The sequence below is a fragment of the Galeopterus variegatus genome, unplaced genomic scaffold (assembly GCF_000696425.1).
Source record: "Galeopterus variegatus unplaced genomic scaffold, G_variegatus-3.0.2 Scaffold13073, whole genome shotgun sequence".
Classification (NCBI taxonomy): domain Eukaryota; kingdom Metazoa; phylum Chordata; class Mammalia; order Dermoptera; family Cynocephalidae; genus Galeopterus; species Galeopterus variegatus.
Genome location: NW_007739184.1, coordinates 21,556 through 21,774, shown reverse-complemented (window position 1 = coordinate 21,774; position 219 = coordinate 21,556).

Genomic DNA, 219 nt, shown 5'->3' with positions numbered 1-219 from the left:
CACTTCAAAGTCCTGTTCGAACACCCTTTAGAATTATCAATACTGAAAACCTTTTAAATATAAAACAACATCCACACAGAAGAAAGACCAGTATCTTTATTTCATGCAAAGATAAGAAGTGAAATTGTGTGTTTTTAAAAATGATTTCATGGAACCTAGCCAGATTTTACAACAATCATTTACTTTTGAAGTAAATTCTTAACTCTTCGGTTTCCTACT